The sequence below is a fragment of the Pelobates fuscus genome, chromosome 3 (assembly GCF_036172605.1).
Source record: "Pelobates fuscus isolate aPelFus1 chromosome 3, aPelFus1.pri, whole genome shotgun sequence".
Classification (NCBI taxonomy): Eukaryota; Metazoa; Chordata; class Amphibia; order Anura; family Pelobatidae; genus Pelobates; species Pelobates fuscus.
Genome location: NC_086319.1, coordinates 311065641 through 311087005, shown reverse-complemented (window position 1 = coordinate 311087005; position 21365 = coordinate 311065641). Strand labels below are relative to the sequence as shown.

The 21365-nt window shown below is 43.7% G+C and overlaps 1 protein-coding gene across 1 annotated transcript in view; it reads left to right on the top strand.

The window, feature by feature from the left end:
* Nucleotides 1–325: 325 nt before the first annotated feature.
* SV2B (synaptic vesicle glycoprotein 2B) overlaps nt 326–21365 on the top strand; it is a 167893-nt gene continuing 146853 nt past the window's right edge. The window contains exon 1 of the mRNA XM_063448877.1: nt 326–390. The gene's annotated coding sequence lies outside the window, so the exon portion shown is untranslated. The remainder of the gene's footprint in view (nt 391–21365) is intronic.

Genomic DNA, 21365 nt, shown 5'->3' with positions numbered 1-21365 from the left:
AACATTAAAAACAAACAAAACTTCCCTGCTTCATGCCTTCAAGAAAAAACAGAACAAAAGTAGAGAAGCTGTGTTATTACGCTTCAGTAACATAACATCATGTTCTATATAGTTTCTGTCTTTTGGCTGTTATTCCTCAACTCATTTCCTCTCCCTTATTTTTTCCTTTCATCTGTCAAGCTCCCTTTTACTCATTGTGTAGGCGGTGATGCTATGGGCTGACATATGGCCCTGCTCTGCTGCCAACGGGTTTCCCTCTGGTGTAATCATTAGCATGCTCTGCTAGGCAGGTCTGCATCATTGCAAGCGGACATCCCAATGTAATATTCCACAGCCACATTCTATGTGGATACAGCATCAGCACCATTCTACAGCTGCCCTAAGCTCCAGGTAAGAACGACCTATTAATTGCTAAAGGACCAATGATATTTCACTCCATCATCACAATCTGATTCCTAAAGTCTATAAGCAAGTACGGAATGTTCTGCTTACTTTGCATTTCCACAGCTCTGCCCAGCCTTGCGATACAGGATTTTTTCAACGCTGGCTGGTAATGATGGAGTTATTTTGTCATTGGCCACTAAGGGGTTAAATGGATACTTATATCGTAAGAAGATTAGTCATTGCAACCTTTACTATTCCCTGATTAGGATAACCTGTGTTCAGTTTCCCTCTCTCTCCCTATGTATGTCTGTTCCCGTGAAGGTGATACCAAGGGCATTGTATTTCACACCTTATTACTCATTATCTTGTTTTGTAACTTGAGGAACACATTCTGCAGAAATCCCTGTGCGCTTTAGAGGTTAGAAAGGTGACCTTGTTGTGATGGAGTTGCATACAGTGATATTTGGCATCCTTTGTCTAAGCTTAATTTGGCTTCTCAATAATCTATATAACATTAATCATTGACATGAGACGGTTTTTGGAATTGATAGCATTATATGGTCACTAGTACTTTAAAAAAAAAAAAAAAAAAACACCACTCATTGATATTGCTGAGTATGAACTGATGTGCAAAATGATGTAATACATCAAACATGATTTACAAAGTGCTCCTGGTATGCTTGGTTTGAACTAGGAGGGACTGTGATGTAAAAGACACTCCTTACAAACCCGCTGGCTAGTCCTCACGAAGCACTGGTTGGGCCTCATGACACACAGGATACCAGACAGAGACATTCCAGCACACACTCAGAGAGAGAGAGATGCACATTCATATACATAAAATACATACACAGATCTGCATTTCAGACAATCTTATGGTATACGCTCTGATGAACACTCACAGACACAAACACAGGTACACACAATTACAGATGCACACTGCCAGACATACACACCCCAATACATACTGCCAGGCACACACAAAAATGCTAAACACACACCTTGCTCAACATACATACACACACAATCATACTGATAATATAAAAACACTAACACTCACTCACACACACACACACACACATACACACACTACTACTACAAATACAAAAAAAACATATACAGTACATTGCACAACCAATATTAACCTTTCTACAGATGGAGGATGGCTTCCTTGGGGTCTAGTTAGATCAGAAGGTACTGGGCTGCAGACTCCTGGTTCCTCTGCTTACTTCCCACGTGGCTTCCAAGAATGCTAGAAGGAAGTGATCTGAGATCACTTCATCACAGTGATGCCGGACAGGAGAAAAGATGGGTCTATCAGTCAGTACATTCCATTAAGAGGCACTGTCTACTGCACCACCACAGTACCACAATGCGGTCCACTCCAGCAGACCCCATTGCTCGACCAGGCGCCTTGCAGGACTACTGGTTATCATCCCTTGATAAAGGCCTTGCTCCTGTATGCAATCCTCCTGCTATATACAGGGTATCTGGCATGGTCAAACACCAGAGATTATTTTACTCACAAATTTAAAAAAAAGGTGATCCATCTATTTCAGGGGTAGACAACACTCCAAGTATTGGGGACTACATCTCAACTGATTCATTGCAAGCATTATGGATGCAAGAGCACTATGTAATATGTAGTCCACAATATCTGGAGTGCCAAAGATCGCCTGCCCCTGATCTATTTAATGAGGTTAGTTACAAATCACTGAAACGAATAAGCCAGGAAAATAGACACTGTTATATAGATTATGTAGAGTGTATTAAAGGGCCTGCATACCAGTGCAGTACCTGTGTGCAGGGCTGCCATCAGAAATTGTGGGGCCCCTGACAAAGCACAAGGTCTGGGCCCCCCCCGCCCCCTCCCTCCCGGGCCCGCCCACGCCCTACCTAGTCCGCTGACAATGATGCGGGACTGAATGTGGTGTGTATAGTGGAAGTGAATTAGAATGTGTGTAATGGATGTAGTGTTTGTGTGTATTAGATACAGTTTTTGCAGTGAATGCAGAGTATGTGTTTGTGTAGCGGATGCAGTGTGTATAGTGAACGCAAAGTGTGTTTGAGTAGTGCATGTAGTGTGTGTACAGTGATGTAGTGTGTGTTTGTGTAGTGGATGTAATGTTTGTATGTACTAGATGAAATGTGTTTAGTGGATGCAGTGTCTGTAGTGGATGCAGTGTGTGTATTAGACGCAGTGTCTGTGTATAGTGAATGCAGAGTGTTTCAATTTGTGGTGGATGTAGTGTGTGTACTGTGAATACAGGATGTTTGTGTAGTGGATGCTGTGTGTACAGTTAATGCAGAGTGTGTGTCAGTATAGTGAATCCAGAGTGTGTGTTAGTGTGTAATGAATGCAGAGTGTGTGTTAGTGTGTAGTGAATGCAGAGTGTGTCAATGTAATGAATGTAGTGTGTGTGTTAGTGCAGTGAATGCAGAGTGTGTGAAAATGTGTAGTGAATGCAGAGTGTGTGTTAATGTGTAGTGAATGCAGAGAGTGTGTTAGTGTGTAGCGGATGCAGAGTGTGTGTTAGTTTGTAGCGGATGCAGTGTGTTAATGTGTAGTGAATGCAGAGGGTGTGTTAGTGTGTAGTGAATGCAGAGTGTTAATGTGTAGTGAATGCAGAGAGTGTTTGAGTAGTGGATGTAGTGTGTGTACAGTGATGTAGTGTGTGTTTGTGTAGTGGATGTAGTGTTTGTATGTACTAGATGAAATGTGTTTAGTGGATGCAGTGTCTGTAGTGGATGTAGTGTGTGTATTAGACGCAGTGTCTGTGTATAGTGAATGCAGAGTGTTTTAATTTGTGGTGGATGTAGTGTGTGTACTGTGAATACAAGATGTTTGTGTAGTGGATGCTGTGTGTACAGTTGATGCAGAGTGTATGTTAGTATAGTGAATGCAGAGTGTGTGCATAGTTTAGTGAATGCAGAGTGTGTGTTAGTGTGTAATAAATGCAGAGTGTGTGTTAGGGTGTAGTGAATGCAGAGTGTGTCAGTGTAATGAATGTAGTGTGTGTGTAAATTTGTAGTGAATGCAGAGAGTGTGTTAATGTGTAGTGAATGCAGAGAGTGTGTTAGTGTAGTGAATGCAGAAAGTGTGTTAGTGTAGTGAATGCAGAAAGTGTGTTAGTGTAGTGAATGCAGAAAGTGTGTTAGTGTAGTGAACGCAGAGAGTGTGTTAATGTGTAGTGAATGCAGAGAGTGTGTGTTAGTGTGTAGCGGATGCAGAGTGTGTGTTAGTGTAGTGAATGCAGAGTGTTAATGTGTAGTGAATGCCGAGAGTGTGTTAGTGTGTAGCGGATGCAGAGTGTGTGTCAGTATATTGGATGCAGTGAGTGGGTTAGTGTGTAGTGTATGCAGAGTGCATGTTGTATTAGTGAATGCAGTGTGTGTATTGTATTAGTGTATTAGTGTATGCAGTGTGTGTGTTAGTGTATGCAGTGTGTGTGTGTTGTATTAGTGTATGCAGTGTGTGTGTGTGTGTGTGTTGTGTTAGTGTATGCAGTGTGTGTGTGTTGTGTCAGTGTATGCAGAGTGTGTGTTGTGTCAGTGTATGCAAAGTGTGTGTTGTGTCAGTGTATGCAGTGTGTGTTGTGTCAGTGTATGCAGAGTGTGTGTTGTCAGTGTATGCAGAGTGTGTGTTGTGTTAGTGTATGCAGTGTGTGTGTGGTGTTAGTGTATGCAGTGTGTGTTGTGTTGGTGTATGCAGAGTGTGTGTTGTGTTAGTGTATGCCGTGTGTGTGTTGTGTTGGTGTATGCAGAGTGTGTGTTGTGTTAGTGTATGCAGTGTGTGTGTTGTGTCAGTGTATGTAATGTGTGTGTTGTGTCAGTGTATGCAGAGTGTGTATTGTGTTGGTGTATGCAGAGTGTGTGTTGTGTTAGTGTATGCAGTGTGTGTTGTGTCAGTGTATGTAATGTGTGTGTTGTGTCAGTGTATGTAGTGTGTGTGTTGTGTTAGTGTATGTAGTGTGTGTGTGTGTTGTGTTAGTGTATATAGTGTGTGTGTGTTGTGTCAGTGTATGTAGTGTGTGTGTGTGTGTTGTGTCAGTGTATGTAGTGTGTGTTGTGTCAGTGTATGTAGTGTGTGTGTTGTGTCAGTGTGTGTTGTGTCAGTGTATGTAGTGTGTGTGTGTTGTGTCAGTGTATGTAGTGTGTGTGTGTTGTGTCAGTGTATGTAGTGTGTGTGTGTTGTGTCAGTGTATGTAGTGTGTGTGTGTGTTGTGTCAGTGTATGTAGTGTGTGTGTGTGTTGTGTCAGTGTATGTAGTGTGTGTGTGTTGTGTCAGTGTATGTAGTGTGTGTGTGTGTGTTGTGTCAGTGTATGTAGTGTGTGTGTGTGTGTTGTGTCAGTGTATATAGTGTGTGTGTTGTGTCAGTGTATGTAGTGTGTGTGTTGTGTCAGTGTATGTAGTGTGTGTGTGTTGTGTCAGTGTATGTAGTGTGTGTGTGTGTGTGTGTTGTGTCAGTGTATGTAGTGTGTGTGTGTGTGTGTGTGTGTGTGTTGTGTCAGTGTATGTAGTGTGTGTGTGTGTGTGTGTGTTGTGTCAGTGTATGTAGTGTGTGTGTGTGTGTGTGTGTGTTGTGTCAGTGTGTGTGTGTAAATGTGCAATCTGGGGTGAGGGGGGGGCATTTTAACATAATAAAAAAAAATTACATTTAATTAAATTGTTTCTCCCCCCTCCCTGCTTACCTGTGTCTAGGGAGGGGGGAGATTCCATCCCTGGTGGTCCGGTGGCATGGAGGGGCCCCCCGGGTTCCCTGATACCGCAGAGGGGGCCCAGGCAGCACACAGCCTCTTCTCTTCGCTCTCCTCTAATAACTCTCGCGAGACCCGCGGAGCGTTGCCATGGCAACCGGGTCTCGCGAGAGTTATTAGAGGAGAGCGAAGAGAAGAGGCTGTGTGCTGCCTGGGCCCCCTCTGTGGTAACCGGGAAGCCGGGGGGGCCCGCGGCTGCACACATAGATAGCGATATTCGCTATCTATGTGTGCAGGGAGGGAAAGTGGGGCCCAGGACTGCCAGAGCAGTCCGGGCCCCCCAGGGCCGCCGGGCCCGTGACAACCGTCATGGTTGTCACCCCCTGATGGCGGCCCTGCCTGTGTGCCTACAAGATCCAAAGCACATTATAAACTGCCTACACATATAGATACATGAACAAGAGTGTGTAGTGTTGGTTTGTCAATACATCGTTGTACATGTATGTAGTGTTGGCGTTTGAATGCAGTGGTGTATTTGTGTGCATTGTTAGCGTTTGAATGCAGGGATGTATACACAAACACTGCCACATACACACACTGGCACAGACAGATATATAAGTCATAATTTACATAGATTTAGCAACTTTCCTGTTTACCTGCATGTTTCTATTATTATTACTATTAATAATAAGATGTTTCAACATATTCTACAGCTCTGTAAAATGTGTGAACAAGACTAGTTTCACTTACATGAACAAGAAGTGGCAAAGGCACAGTCTCAACTAGCTTATAATCTACACAGTTCTCTTGCAAAACACAGCTTTATAGAGGTGTCTCCTTCCTATGAGTCCAGTCCTGGATTCAGTTACTTTTGAAAGCAGCATTTTATCATAACCGGACCCGAATAAAATAATAATAATAATTAAAGAATAAAAATATCTATATCAGATGACTGTGTGTGTGACATCACTAGGGGGCATCCTTGCACACGTAGTGCACAATAATGTTATGAGGAAACATGACATTTCTAAATAAACATGAACGTGAACAGATAAAAAAGTTGAACAAGTGCCTAACATTCATCATAATTTTCTCTGTTTTAAATTCATTCCTGGTCTGTAGTCCCCAGCAAGATACTAAATTATTTATCAACATTTGTATATGTGTTATTTTTCTTCTTCAAAGTTCCCTATTTGAACATTATTGCTAAGATGAAGATAATAAATATATATATACGTCTTGTCTCTCTTAATATTTTGTATGTCAACTACTTGTTGTCAATTATTCTATGATTGTAAAGAACTGTGACATTTGTTGGCATTATATAAATAATAATATATACATGCACCATACAAAATTTTGGTTAATGAATACTTTCATATGAAGCCTCTGAGCTGTTAGAAACATAGAAACAGAATGTGATGACAGATAAGAACCATTCGGCCCATCTAGTCTGCCCAATATTTCAAAATACTTTTAATTAGTCCCTGGCCTTATCTTATAGTTAGGATAGCCTTATGCCTATCCCACACACTTAAACTCCCTCACTGTGTTAACCTCTACCACTTCAGCTAGAAGGCTATTCCATGCATCCACTACCCTCTCAGTAAAGTTGTCAGGAAACCTACCTCTGGTTGTGCTTGAAACCTCTGGTTCCACTTTCTAAAGCGGCACACTACTAGTATTGGAACCGTGTAATCTGAAATCCTGGGGTGATTCCAGAGGGTTGTACTGACTGCTTGTTTGTGTAGAGCGCCTGTTGGTAACGCAGGTACTAGCTTTCTGGTTGGATTGCTCCCAATCAGGTACAGGAAGTCCCTTTTTAAGGAGGGCTATCTGGCTGCTTTGAGCCCTTTCGTGGTTCTAGAATGTTATTTTGTACAGTTTTTTTATCCTTTGTTATGCTGACTCGGCTTACCTGCTTACGTTCTGTACTCTTGCTCTTGTCTACCTCATGTGGCCTGTTTGCCTTCCGTCTGATTTTGTGTACCAGTCCCTGGCTTGTCTGAATTTCCTTTCTGTGTGCCAGTCCGTGACTTGTTCCTGACACTGATTTTCTCTGTGCTCCTGACTGTGTCAGGTATCGTGTGTTTTATATTTTGTCCCTCTTCTGACCTGTAGTCTTATCTTAGTCTGTCCTGTTACTTTATAGTTCTATCTTTACGTTAGCCTGACCCCTCTAAGGTCCGGTAATACGCCTCTCCCTATCCCTCGCTCTTTGTCTTTGTTAGGATCCTCTAGCGAACCCTGACACTAGTCTGACATATCCCACAACAGGGACAGTAATTTAATCAATAATTGTCAAGCCTATGTAGATTTTTATCAACATTTTCATTTGACCACAAACGTGAAACCATTCTAAACAGACTGTTGGATGGTACTTGAGGAGTGCTTTGAGAAATTGTCAAATGGCAACATCCTGTTGATGATTATAGTACTTGCAGTGTCCTTTAATCAATGCTGCACCTGTCATCATTTGATATACTGCCACAAACCACAAAGATCCATAAATATAGAACAGTGTTATTCCAAAATGTGACAGATTCAGGCCAAGTAAAGCTTGCTTCATTTAAACATTGCCTGGTGTTCATTTTTTGTTATGTAGATCTAACTAAGAATGAACTCCCTTGTTCAATGATCATGTTGGTTTACTGCTGATTTTTATAATTTAGTAAGGCAAAGATTTAATGTGTCTGTTCTACAGCATGAAGAGTTCCAGCCTGAACAGCTGAGGCCTGTCTCAGCCATAGAGCGTCAGTTGTTTACCCACAGTATTAGCCTGCATTTCTCCCCTATGAGTGACAAGGGAGTAGGTGGATAATCACATTTTGTTGTTTGTGTCTGTATTTCTTTGTTTTAAAAGGAAACAATGTAGATTGCCCACATAATTATGTCATTAAGCTGAGTGATGTGATCCCCTGGTGATGTCACCTCTCAAATTAAATGTAAAAAACAAATGATCAAGAGCAAGCAAAAAGCAGAGTTTCAAAGGCTAAACGTTTTTCTTATTGTGCAATTAAAGTGTATAACAAAAAAGTTGTATCTCGACTGTAACACAGCATATTATATCTAGTTACCTGGGATTGTAATGATCCATTCCGTTGCCAGAACAACCTAGTGTGTGTCCACATTTCCAAGACTATTACATGTCCACGGCAGTAGCGTAACATCAGATAAGTCTCTCAATCAAGTACAGATTTGGTGCATCCCATGTTTTCAAAGGCCAAACTAATGTAAAAAATGGACTGATCACCCAATTGGCCCAAATTAAAACGAAATTGCAGTTCACACCAAATTTACTTGCACCCGTCAGTTATTTTATGTCCACCATTATTAGAACATCTCCAGCCATACCACGTGCCTAAAGTAATTCACCCACTAATATATGATAATGATGACAGAGATATCATACTCTGTTGTTATACATAAACATATATACATAAATAAACAACAACAACATTCTATATAGACAAATACACACATTTTTGTGGTTGGCAGCACAGCAGTGGAGCCTTTCTTCATGGGTGTAGTGTAGCTAATTACTGGAGAAGGAGTTTTATTTTTTCTTACTTATTAAGTCAGCACGTTGGTTGGCAGTTGGCTTATTGGGGGCTTGTAGTGGCATAGATGGACACTTTAAATGGATACTAGGCTATAACTTACTGATCTCAGTACACATATGACTTTCAGATTCCTGAGCTATTTCATGCAATATGTCTCAAGACCTGATATATAAAAAAACTCATCTACCCATAAAAGTATACGGCATAAATGTATTGTGTATGAATGCTTCAGCCGTCAAAAGATTAGTGAGTTGCATTGCAAGTTCTCTATGTTTCTATGTGAAAATAAATCAAATGAATACATATTTGGTGCTTGTAAACAAGTCTTTTAGTGGTGATGGTGGAATAGCAATCAAGATTGTAAGCTCACGGGCAATCTAGCTAAGCACTTTGTAAAAAAGAGATTCAATGGCGTGATATCAGCTTATGGGCAGGGCCTTCTTTTGTATTTGTCTGTGTATATTGTACGTCCTCCACTAATTGTACAGCGCTGCGGAATCTGTTGGCGCTTTCTAAATGCCAGTAATAAATAAATAAATAAAATAATAATGTATTGCTTTGGCAGTTTTATTGCACGTTGTTCCTATTAGAATGGTGCCCAAAGTACATGATGAACATGGAAGTGCAAATGAAAACACTTACAAATAAAAAAAGTGCTTTTATCAATAACTTAAACAGCAAATCCACTGTCTATTAGCCTTTGTATATCAGATGGGGAATGACTGGAAACTTAACTGGAAGGGGGGTCATGATTGGTGAGCGGCTGTCAGAGGGGGAATCTGGATAAAAACAAATGAGAAGTAGTCTATATTTGGCATGGCTCTGCTCCAGAGATCTAATCCTCTTTGACTGAATTATCCATCCTAAAGATTACATTGTGTTTACTCCTCCCAGCACAGAAAGAGGTACTAGAAGAGACCAGCTGTTCAAATAGAAGTGAAGGGAAAAAAGTAAAAGGCCAGGAAGGTTGAGTAAATGCCTTTTGGCTGTTTGTTCTATTAGCTAAATAGAGCAGGTTAGGGAAGCAATATCTTTATTAAAAAGACATTAAAGCACCACCTACAAGCACCTCATCAATTTCCCTAATACCCATCTATATTGTACTGGGGGCACTGTTTTTCACTTATCCGGAAAAGCTTATCTAGAGCTTATAGTCCTTTCCCCTTGTGCCTTGGCTGTGACGCATTAAAGAGAGCAGAGAGCTTGCCAAGAAGCATTTACAGACGATGTCTCTCCCTGTGTGTTCACGGCCTAAAATAAATAAGGGTATTGCTATGTGAAATGTGTTTCCAAGGATGATTTTTAACAATGTCAGTGCTTTGTTTTACCACCTTTATAGAGCAGCGCTTTTTAATGTTGGCACTAGATTTGCTGACCAGGCATCATGGGAAATGTAGTCTATAAACATTTGGAGTCCTAATGCTAGCCATCACTATTATAGGAAAATGAATGTGGCACATTCATTACAATAAACATGGACTATGTAGGTGTAAGCTAGAAAGACGTAGTCAATAGTGAAATATGCAGAAAATGTATTAACTAGCTCAGACAGTGCATCAATTCAATAACACTGTGTGATGGACTTTACACTGCTTACATGTATCTAATATTATATGTAGACGTGGGAGGGATTACAGCAGTTGATGTACTGGCCAGGAGGATTCCATAGAAACATAGAACATAGAAACATAGAATGTGACGGCAGATAAGAACCATTCAGCCCATCTAGTCTGCCCAGTTTTCTAAATACTTTCATTAGTCCCTGGACTTATCTTATAGTTAGGATAGCCTTATGCCTATCCCACGCATTCTTAAACTCCTTTACTGTGTTAACCTCTACCACTTCAGCTGGAAGGCTATTCCATGCATCCACTACCCTCTCAGTAAAGTATTACTTCCTGATAATATTTTTAAACCTTTGCCCCTCTAATTTAAGACTATGTCCTCTTGTTGTGGTAGTTTTTCTTCTTTTAAATATAGTCTCCTCCTTTACTGTGTTGATTCCCTTTATGTATTGAAATGTTTCTATCATATCCCCCCTGTCTCGTCTTTCCTCCAAGCTATACATGTTAAGATCCTTTAACCTTTCCTGGTAAGTTTTATCCTGCAATCCATGAACCAGTTTAGTAGGCCTTCTTTGTACTCTCTCTCTAAGGTATCTTATTTATCCTCTAATTGGAATGACAAGGAGGCAGGTACAAGGCTGCTGGCCTGCACTTGAAGGTGGATGGGTGCTTCTCCAGAGTTGGTAAAGATTTGGTTGCTTGGGAGTGCAAGCAACCAAATCTTTACCCAACTCTGGAGAAGCACCCATCCACCTTCAAGTGCATCCCATCCGGATCGAGGTCCGGATGGGTAAAGTTAATTACTACTCCTTCTATCCAGATTGGTAATGGGATTATTGGCATTAAGATCATGGTCCCATGATATTCAGACAAGAGAGTATATAACAAAAAAATATCTGTTATATACATAAGAAGATATCATATTATGTTATGGCAACTGGGGTCTGATCCTGTGTACAGTGAATGAATGCATGTAAAAGCAAATGCTGGATGCCATCAATGGAAAGACAGGCTTCAGTTGATGTATGTCATGTTTTCTTTATTAATTATAAAAATCAATACAAAATGGCATTAAGTTTGGGGACGGAAAACACAGGGATGCCCTGAGAGTTTTGTGATCTCAGCCACTTGCGCTGAGAAATTACAATGTACATGTGCTGGAGGAGGGGGCGATGTTAAAAAAGAATCAATTGACCTGCAGTTACAGGTTAATCCAAAATATAAATCAGGTCAGAAGACTATATCTTACAATCTAGCCAAGAAATAGATACAGTAAAATAAATTTATATTTTATAACCATATGCCCTTATTATTATTATTATTATTATGATATTTATAGAACGCTGTCAAATTCCGCAGCGCTTTACAATGGGTGGACGTACAGACATGTAGTTGTAATCAGACAAGTTGGACACACAGGAACAGATGGGTTGAGGGCCCTGATCAATGAGCTTACATGCTAGAGGGAGTGGGGTAAAATGACACAAAAAGGTAAGGATAGTATTAGAGTAGTGACAGTTGCAGAAGAGGAATCAGTTGGGAGCTATTGACAATTTAATTAATACGCTTTTATGAAGAAGTGGGTTTTCAACGATTTTCTGAAGGAGTGGAGACTGGGTGAGCATCTAATGGAGGAGGGAAGCGAGTTTCACAGGAACGGTGCAGCCCTCGAGAAATCTTGAAGGCGAGCATCAGAGGTGGGAGTACGGACAGAAGATAGACGTAAGTCTTCAGCAGATCGTAAGGGCCTAGACGGGACATACTTGTGTATAAGGGAGGATAGATGGGTGGGAGCAGCATTATGTAGAGATTTGAAAGCAAGAACCAGAATTTTAAATTGAGTTCTATATTTTACTGGAAGCCAATGTAGGGACTGACAGACGGGTGAGGAATGGGAGGTGCGGGCGGACAGGAAGATGAGCCTCGCCGGCGCATTCATTATGGACTGTAACGGCACAAGTTGGGAGCATGTAAGACCACTGAGAAGCGGATTACAATAGTCAAGGCGAGAAAGGACAGTGGAATGGACCAACACCTTAGTCACCAACACCTTTGAGATGGAAATGACAGGATTTGGCGATAGATTGAACATGAGGCTTGAAGGAGAGGTCAGAGTCAAAGAGAACACCTAGGCAGCGAGCCTGCGTGGTGGAGCTGATGGTAGCACCGTTGACTTGGAGGGAGACAGACACAGGAGTAACAACACTTGAGGGAGGAAAGACCAGAATTTCAGTTTTGGTAAAGTTTAGTTTAAGGAAGTGGGCAGCCATCCAGTTAGAAACAGCAGAGAGGCAGTCAGAGACACTAGTCAAGAGGGACGGGGAGAGATCAGGAGAGGACCGGTCGATTTGCGTGCATCTGCATAGAAATTATATTGGAAGCCAAAGGAGCTAATGAGTTTACCAAGGGAGGCAGTATAGATGGAGAACAGTAGGGGACCAAGGACTGAACCTTGGGGGACACCAACAGAGAGGAGTTGGGGAGAAGAAGCAGAGCCAGAGAAATAAACACTGAAAGAGCGCTGGGAGAGGTAGGAGGAGCACCAGGAGAGAGCAATATCTTGTAGACCGATATTGCGGAGGATGAGAAGAAGCTGTTGATGATCAACAGTGTCAAAAGCTGCAGACAGGTCAAGGAGAATTAAGATAGAGTAGTGATGATAAATATGATAAATAAAACAATGTTACGGTAATAATAATATATACTATACAGCTTACACAGCGTTTTACAAAGGTACTACCTTCTCTATTTCGTTTGTATAAATTTTTTGAGATGTTATAATTTATACATCATATTTTCACGTTTAATGTTACATTTTTGTACATTTTATATTTTTGTTAAAATTCCACAATACACCCTTTCGTGAGTAATTTATAGCTCAATTCAAGACACTGATATGGGAATAGAATGTTTTGTAAATTATCTCAATGAAGTGATCTGGGTGCCTTGTCCCCCTCGTTTCATCCTGCAGTTGAAAACATTGCCTTTAGTGGCTGTCAATCAGATGGTCTCATAGCGCATGCACTCTAGAGTCTCAATGCTTTACTATGGAAAAGAATTGGATTGGCTGAGATCATCAATCTTGATGATCTTAGCCAAAGAGGCGGAGCACACACCATAGACCAGCGCTGCGAGGAGAAAAGGTAAATAGACTTACCTTTTTCACCCTTGTAGCTGGGGCCTTGTTGCCTAAATGGTGACTTGGGCACAATAACATTGGGAATACACATTTGTATTCCTAAACCCTATAGATATTGCTTTTTATAAACAGATTAGTATGTTTACAGGGTTATCTACTAAATTAAGAACCGTGAAGTGAATTTCAGATTTAAGACCAAAATAGCTGAGGTGGAAGCATAGCTGACTTGGAGAGTTTTCCAGTTCTGACATTTTGGCCTTAAATTTGAAATTAACTTTGAATTCCTGACAATTCTCACTTTAGTGAATGACCCAAATCAGTGTGCTTAAATCTATGTACGTATATTCCCAAGTGTGTAATTTATGTGCCTATGTCTAATTGTGTATGAATGTATGCATATGCACTGAGTTATATATGCATTAACGTGTGATTTTTGTCCTGTGCATGTGGTCAGTTATGTATATACCGTATATACTCGAGGATGTCGACCCGAATAAAAGTCGAGACCCCTAATTTTACCCCAAAAAACTGGGAAAACATATTGACTCGAGTATAAGACTAGGGTGGGAAATGCAGCAGCTACTGGTAAATTTCTAAATAAAATTATATCCCCCAAAATTATATTAATTTAATATTTATTTACAATGTGTGTATATAATGAATGCAGTGTGTGTGAGTTTGTATGAATGCGGTGTGTGTGTATGAGTGCAGTGTGTGTGTGTATGAATGCAGTGTGTGTATGAATGCAGTGTGCGTAGTGTGTCTGTGTATATAATGTAGTGTGTGTATGACTGAATGTAGTGTGTGTATGCATGCAGTGTGTGTGTGTATAATGCAGTGTGTGTGTATGAATGCAGTGTGTGTGTGTGTATGAATGCAGTGTGTGTGTGTATGAATGCAGTGTGTGTGTGTATGAATGCAGTGTGTGTGTGTATGAATGTAGTGTGTGTGTATGCATGCAGTGTTTGTATGAATGCAGTGTGTGTAGTGTGTGTGTGTATATAATGCAGTGTGTGTATAAATGCAGTGTGTGTAGTGTGTGTGTATATAATGCAGTGTGTGTGTATATAATGCAGTGTGTGTGTATGAATGCAGTGTGTGTGTACGAATGCAGTGTGGGTGTGTATGAATGAAGTGTGGGTGTGTATGAATGAAGTGTGTGTGTGTGTGTATGAATGCAGTGTGTGTGATGCACAGTGTGTTTGTGTGTCTGATGCAGAGCCTTGGTGGGGGGTGGGCATTTTTATTATTATTTGTTTTTATTATTATTATTATTTTAATATTAAATTATTATTTTTGTATATATTATATTTTATTTCTATATTATTATTATTATTATTTTTACTATTATTAATATATTATTTTTATTTTATTAAAATTGTTATTTATATTTTTTTCATCCCCCCTCCCTGCTTGTTAGCTGGCCAGGGAGGGGGGCTCTCATTCCCTGGTGGTCCAGTGGATGGGCTGTACAGGAGGGGGGCTGGCAGAGAGCAGTAACTTACCTTCACATCAGCTCCTGTCAGCTCCCTTCTCTCTCCTCTGGTCGGCTTTCACTGTAAGTCTCGCGGCCGTGCGGAGCGTTGCCACGGTAACCCGTGGCAACGCTCTGACCCCGCGGCTCTCGCGAGACTTGCAGAGGGAGCTGACCGGAGGAGAGAGAAGGGAGCTGACAGGAGCTGCTGTGAAGGTAAGTTACAGCTTCCTGGCAACCCCCAACAGGACTGCCGGGCTTGCAATGAGCCCGGCGGTCCTTGTCTGTATTATGGCAATGTAAGTTGCCATAATACAGACATTAACTCGAGTATAAGACGAGTGGGGGGTTTTCAGCACAAAAAATGTGCTGAAAAACTCGTCTTATACTCGAGTATATACGGTATGTGTTTATGAGTTTGTGACGTAAGCCTGGATTTATGTGTTTATGCAAACAAACATTTTACAAATGTGTATTATATATTATACATACCGTATATACACATCTATAAATATTTTTTTTCCTCTGTCATTGCCCACTTACAAACAACCATGTAGTCATGCACACTATACTATATTACATGCAAAACTACGTATGTTAAAGAGTAAGGAATGTATTGATTTGTCTGGACCTAGAGCAGCACAAAACCTAAATACATCATTCAACGTCTGGTAACAGACTTGTTTAATTCTACTAGGTTTCCCAAACTCTGTGACCAAAGTTATATATTTTAATCATAAACTCTATTTTTAGTATGAAAAATAAAATCATCAAAAACAAATCACTTGTCACATTTAAGCATTTGAAGACTGAGTACTTTGTGAGGAAATTAATACTTCTTTAAGAATCCATTTTTTATTTACCTTCTGTACTTTAAATGGGTTAATAGGTGGGCACTGCCTTGCATCTGATGCTTTGTCTGTTTATCAAATATATTCCCGAAATCAGTCTTTGTATGGAAAATTCAGCTGCGTAAATATGGCTATTACATTCATCTAAAATATTATTTTCACAGAAATGCACTTCGGTGTTTGTATATATAGCTGCGCTGGGAGAAGATCTGATTCCTGATAATGCACAATGTCTCCCGGGCTTTAGAAATCTATTTATGCTGAAGTTTAAGTGACTGGACAGTGGACGTTGTGCTATAATTTCCTCCCTTTTGAAAGAAAGCATCTGCACCTTTGATTATTATATTCGAGGATGGTACATTTGAAAACGAATGTGATGTCTAGTTGAAACATAACGTTATTAAACAACTGGTTTAGGGCCCCATTTCTACCTGGTTTATCCAATGTTGTAGACAAACCATGTAGATCTTGGTTTGTCCTCAACATTGATCAATTCAGTTACCTTTTCTTATAAAGACTCCCTGGGAAGCAGAGCTGTAATGTGTTTAATGAAGATTTGTTGAAGTCATACAGGTGATGTGACTGGATTACTATTAGAATGTCTTTGGTTTAGGTTGTACAGTCATGATGAGATGTAAGGACATCATTCTTTCAATACAAGCATGAAATGCATTAGTTTTTCCATTACTCTCTTTATTTTGGTATACTAATTTAGCTTGTACATTTACTGTACATATTCTTTATTGTAATATGAGCTTGGTTTGCATCAGGCATGTCAGCACAGCTTCTGAGCCCCCTCAACATTTCCCCAAGTCTTCTTTATTGCATTTCTCTATGGCTCTGAGTGTCCAGTTCCTTCCTATATCTCCGGGCCAATCAAGTTCAAGTAGAACTTACTCCCATCTCTTCATCTCTGAAACTCTTGCACAGACTCCCTCTCCTTGATCTCTCTGCTGCCTTTGATACTGTTGATCATCAACAGCTTCTTCGCATTCTCCGTAATTTTGGTCTACAGGATACTGCTCTCTACTGGTGCTCCGCCTACCTCTCCCAGCGCTCTTTCAGTGTTTCTTTCTCCGACTCTGCCTCCTCCCCCAACCACTCTCTGTCGGAATCCCCCAAGGTACTGTCCTTGGTCCCCTACTGTTCTCTATCTACACTGCCTCCCTTGGTAAACTCATCAGCTCGTTTGGCTTTCATTATCATTTCTATGCTGATGACATGCAAATTTACCTGTCTTCTCCGGATCTCTCTACGCTCATCTTGACTCGTGTCTCTGACTGCCTCTCTTCGATTTCCAAATGGATGGCTGCTCACTTCCTTAAACTCAACCTGTCCAAAACAGAACTTCTGGTCTTTCCTCCCTCAAGTGTTACTACTCCCGCGTCTGTCTCCCTCCAAGTCAACAGTACTACAATCACCTCTACCTCGCAGGCTCGCTGCCTGGGTGTTCGTTTTGATTCCAACCTCTCCTTCACCCCTCACATCCAATCAATTGCCAAATCCTGTCGCTTCCATCTCAAAAACATAGTGCACATCCGCCCCTATCTAACCCCGGATGCGGCTAAGGTGCTGGTCCATGCTCTTGTTCTCTCTCGCCTGGACTACTGCAATACTCTTCTCAGTGGTCTTATGTGTTCCCAGATCCCAATCTATAATGAATGCAGCCAGGGGCGGACTGAGAACCCTCAGGGCCCCCGGGCAAAATAAATCAAGGGCCCCCTTACAGGCCCCACCCATACTCCGCAGCAAGCGCCACCCATGTCCCGCCTCCATGCACCGCCTCCAGCCACACCCTACACAATCTTTAGACACAAGGAACAAAAGTGCAATAATCCCTTCAAGGCCCCAGTAGAGACTACAATTGAGGGCTAATGGGCCATGGAGGGGGGTCTTTCTAGCAGAGGCTATCTCAGTGTCCTTTAGAGAGTGTGTTAGAAAGAATCCCCTCCAGGCCCTATTAGAGACTACAATGGAGTCTAACAGGCTTGGAAGGGGGTCTTTCTAACAGAGGCCATCTCAGTGTCCCTGCTGGAAACAGTCGCCTCCAGGCCCCAGTAGAGACTACAATTGAGGGCTAATGGGCCATGGAGGGGGGAGCATTCTAGCAGAGGCTATCTCAGTGTCCTTTAGAGAGTGTGTTAGAAAGAATTTCCTCCGGGTCCCATTAGAGACTACAATGGAGTCTAATGGGGCCTGGAGGGGGGTCTCTCCAACACTCTGGTTCCTATTCACAATATAGCAACACAACATAGCTGATACCTAGGCCAAGTTGGCTCCTCTTACCTTAATTACTGTTGCTGGCTGGCAGTCTGTGGGCTTGCTGGAAGGCTGTGGGCTTACTGGCTGCGGCTGGCAGGCTGTGGGCTTGCTGGCAGGCTGTGGGCTTGCTGGCTACTGCCGGCAGGCTGTGGGCTTGCTGGCTGCGGCTGGCAGGCTGTGGGCTTGCTGGAAGGCTGTGGGCTTACTGGCTGCGGCTGGCAGGCTGTGGGCTTGCTGGCAGGCTGTGGGCTTACTGGCTACTGCCGGCAGGCTGTGGGCTTGCTGGCTGCGGCTGGCAGGCTGTGGGCTTGCTGGCTGCGGCTGGCAGGCTGTGGGCTTGCTGGCTGCGGCTGGCAGGCTGTGGCTTGCTGGCTGCGGGGTTGCTGGCTTTAAGCCTAACTGGTGGCCTGTAGACTGGCTGTCTACTGGCCAGCCTGTGGGCTGGCTGGCCTGTGGGTTGGCTGGCTTGCTGGCTACTGGGGCACTCGTAGATTATTTAAAGAAATAATCCATGCACAATAACCACTACTACTCTGTGTAGTCGTTATGGTGCCAGGAGGGCCGGGCCCCCCTCCCAGAGTAAGTAGTCAAACCGTTTAAGAACAGTTTGACAACTTACTTGGGGTCTGCTGGGATATGAGGCTGTAGTAGGGTATAGGAGCAGTGGTGCAATGTGTAAGGGGTGCAGTGTGTGTGAGGGGGTGTAGTGTGTGAATGTGTAGGGTGTGTGGGGCAATGTGTGTACGAGGGGGCTGTGTATGTGTGTGGCAATGTTAGTATGGGGGGCTGTGTGTGTATGGGTGGGCAGTGTATGTGTGTGTGTGTGTGTGTGTGTGTGTGTGTGTGTGAGGCAATGTGTGTAAATGTGTATGGTGTGTGTGGGGGCAGTGTGTGAATGTGTATGGTGTGTGGGGGCAGTGTGTTTATGGGGCTAAAGTTCACTCTCACCACTGCGACCAGCAGGAATACCTGGTGGTCACAGTGTTGAGAGTGAACTCTAGCCCGTAGCTCCAGGGCTAGAGTTTACTCTTGCAAGAGCCGTAACGTTGCCGTGGTAACCGCGGCAACGATCTGTGCTCGCGCAAGAAGGACCCAGAGGAGCTGCAGGCTGAGCTCCCGGGTCCTCTCTTCCACCCTCCCCTGCCGGCTGCCCGCACGGTGCCTGCGGACAGGGGAGGGGGCAATTGCCCTCCTCTTACTCCCCCCTCCCCCTCTTCTTACCCCCCCTCCCCCTCTTCTTATCCCCTTCTTACTCCCACTCTCTTCTTACCCCCATTCTTACTCTCCCCTCTTCTTACTCCCCCCTACCCCTCTCCTTACTCTCCCCATCTTCTTACTCCCCCTCCCCCTCTTCTTACTCCCACCTCTTCTTACTCCTCCCTCCTCTTACCCCCTCCCCCCTCTTCTTACTCCCCCTTCCTCTTTTTACTCCCCCCTCCCCTCTTCTTACCCCTTTACTCCCCCCTCTCTTCTTAATCTCCCCTCTTCTTACCCCCTCCCCCTTCTTCTTACTCTCCCCTCCCCCTCTTCTTACTCCCCCCTTCCTCTTTTACTCCCCCTCCCCCTCTTCTTACTCCCCCCCTCCCTTCTTACCCCCTCTCTCTCTTCTTACCCCCTCCATCTCTCTTCTTACCCCCCTCCCTCTCTCTTCTTACCCCCCTCCCTCTCTCTTTTTACCCCCCCCCCCACTCCCCTCTCTCTTTTTACCCCCCTACTCCCCTCTCTCTTTTTACCCCCCTCCCTCTCTCTTTTTACCCCCCCTCCCTCTCTCTTTTTACCCCCCCTCCCTCTCTCTTTTAATCCCCCCTCTCTTTTAACCTCCCCTCTCTCTTTTAACCTCCCCTCCCTCTCTCTTTTAACCCCCCTCCCTCTTTTAAACCCCCCTCCCTCTCTCTTTTTACCCCCCCTCCCTCTCTCTTTTAACCCCCCCTCTCTCTTTTAACCCCCCTCCCTCTCTCTTTTTACCCCCACTCCCTCTCTCTTTTAATCCCCCCTCCCTCTCTCTCTCTTTTAACCCCCCCTCCCTCTCTCTTTTAACCCCCCCCTCCCTCTCTCTTTTAACCCCCCCCTCCCTCTCTCTTTTAACCCCCCTCCCTCTCTCTTTTAACCCCCCCTCCCTCTCTCTTTTAACCCCCCCTCCCTCTCTCTTTTAACCCCCCCTCCCTCTCTCTTTTAACCCCCCTCCCCCTCTCTCTTTTAACCCCCCCTCCCCCTCTCTCTTTTAACCCCCCCCTCCCCCTCTCTCTTTTAACCCCCCCCTCCCCCTCTCTCTTTTAACCCCCCCCTCCCCCTCTCTCTTTTAACCCCCCCTCCCCCTCTCTCTTTTAACCCCCCCTCCCCCTCTCTCTTTTAACCCCCCCTCCCCCTCTCTCTTTTAACTCCCCCCCCCCTCCTCCCCTCCCTCCCTCTCTCTTTTTACCCCCTACCCGTAGCGTGGCCGAGCTGCTCTGCGTCCGCGGTGCCGACCGGATTGATAGGAAGGTGCACACACACTGAGTGTGCACCTTCCTGTCAGTCCGGCCGGGTACAGGAAACAGAAACTCCTGTTCCGCGCGGAATAGGAGTTTCTGTTTCCTGTACCCGGCCGGACTGACAGGAAGGTGCACACTCAGTGTGTGTGCACCTTCCTATCAATCCGGTCGGCACCGCGGACGCAGAGCAGCTCGGCCACGCTACGGGTAGGGGAGGTGAGAAGCTGCAGCCGCCTGAGCGCTCTTAAGAGAGCGCTCAGGCGGCTGCAGCATTTAAAGGGGCGGCCGGGCCCCCTGATGGCGGGCCCCCCTCCCGGCCGGGCCCTCGGACCATGTCCGAAGTGCCCGACCGGTCAGTCCGCCCCTGAATGCAGCTAATTTTCCTGTCTGCTTGCACCTCCCACGCCTCCCCGCTCTGTCAGTCCCTACATTGGCTCGCAGTTAGATATAGGGCTCAATTTAAAATTCTGGTGCTTGCTTACATAATGCTGCTCCAACCTACCTATCGTCCCTAATATACACGTATGTCCCGTCGAAGCCCCTACGCTCTGCCAAAGACCTACGTATATCCTCTGTCCGTACTCCCACCTCTAATGCTCGCCTCCAAGACTTTTCTTCTGTGGAACTCCCTTCCCTCCTCCATAAGAATTTCACCCAGTCTCCACTCATTCAAAAAATCATTGAAAACTCACTTCTTCAAGAAAGCATATCAATTAAACTGTTAGCAGGTTTTCATCCCCCACCCTCCATGACTCCTCTCCTGCAACTGTCAAAAATTACCTACCACATACCCCTACGTTTACCCTTTGTGTCACTATACCCCATTCCCTCTAGCATGTAAGCTCATTGAGCAGGACCCTCCACCTCTCTGTTCCTGTACGTCGAGTTGTCTGGTTACAATTAATTGTCTGTTAGTCCACCCTTTGTACAGCACTACGGAATCTGATGGCGCTATATA